This window comes from Chinchilla lanigera, unplaced genomic scaffold, assembly GCF_000276665.1.
Source record: "Chinchilla lanigera isolate Chin_1 unplaced genomic scaffold, ChiLan1.0 scaffold00136, whole genome shotgun sequence".
Taxonomy (NCBI): domain Eukaryota; kingdom Metazoa; phylum Chordata; class Mammalia; order Rodentia; family Chinchillidae; genus Chinchilla; species Chinchilla lanigera.
Window position 1 is genome coordinate 3151309 of NW_004955537.1, and position 1113 is coordinate 3152421.

At 33.6% G+C, this 1113-nt stretch overlaps 1 protein-coding gene across 5 annotated transcripts in view; it reads left to right on the plus strand.

Moving 5' to 3' along the window:
* Positions 1–1113, plus strand: part of Ptprf (protein tyrosine phosphatase, receptor type, F) — an 89082-nt gene that overhangs the window by 54708 nt on the left and 33261 nt on the right. The gene's annotated exons all lie outside the window — the stretch shown is intronic.

Here is a 1113-nt window from a genome sequence, read left to right on the forward strand (position 1 = left end):
TTTTTGCTTTTGCATTCCTTCTTTTCTCCTTTCCCCCATCCTAGTTTCTCTTTCCTTTTAAACAGTTTCTTCCCATTTTACAATATTCATTGTACATATTGGATCTTACTCTTTCAGCTTCTCACGCTAGGGAGACAGTATGACATTTGCACATGTGTGGTTTACTTCATTTATGAGTATAGTCTCAAGTTGCATTTATTTACCTATAAAAATTTTCAATTTGTCCTTCTTCAGGTCTGGTTTTTGCCAGTACCACACTGTTTTTATCACAGTAGCTTTATACTATAATTTCAAGTTGGATTGTGATGCCCCTGGCTTGCCTTTGTTGCCCAGAATTACCTTTGCTCTTCTAGGTCTCTTCTGGTTCCAAATAAATTTTAGGATTGTTTTCTCTAATTTTGTGAGATATGCTATTGGAATTTTGATCTGAATTTCATTAAATCTGTATAGCAGTTTTGGAAGAATGGCCATTTTCACTATATTGGTTCTTCCTTCTCAAGAGCAGGGATATCTTTCCATTTTTTGATATCCTCTTCAATCTCCTTTTTCAGAGTGTTGTAGTTTTCAATGTAAAGATCTTTTACATCTTTCAATAGGTTGATTCCTAAGTATGTCATTTTTTTTTTTGATGCTGTTACAAAAGGCAGAGGTTTCCTAATTTCTCTCTCAGTGAGTTTGTTATTTGAGTTTAGGAATGCTATTGATTTTTGCATGTTAACTTTGTATCTAGCTACATGACTGAATCTGTTTGTTAAATCTAGAATTTTTTTGGTGGTGTATTCAAGGTCTTCTATGTAGAATATCATGTCATCCCCAAACAATGATAATTTAACTTCTTCCTTTCCTATCAGTATTCCTTTTATTTTTCTCTTTCGTCTAATTGCTCTGGCTAAAGTTTCCAAGGCTGTGTTGAGTAAGAGTGGAGACAGTGGACATTCTTGTCTTGTTCCTGATTTTAGAGTGAAAGCTTTCAGTTTTTTTTCTATTTAGTATGATGTTGGTTTTGGATTGTCATAGATGGCTTTTATCAGATTGAGATAAAGACCATTTATTCCAATTTTCTGTAGGGTTTTTATCATGAATGGGTGCTGGATTTTGTCAAAAGCTTTTTCT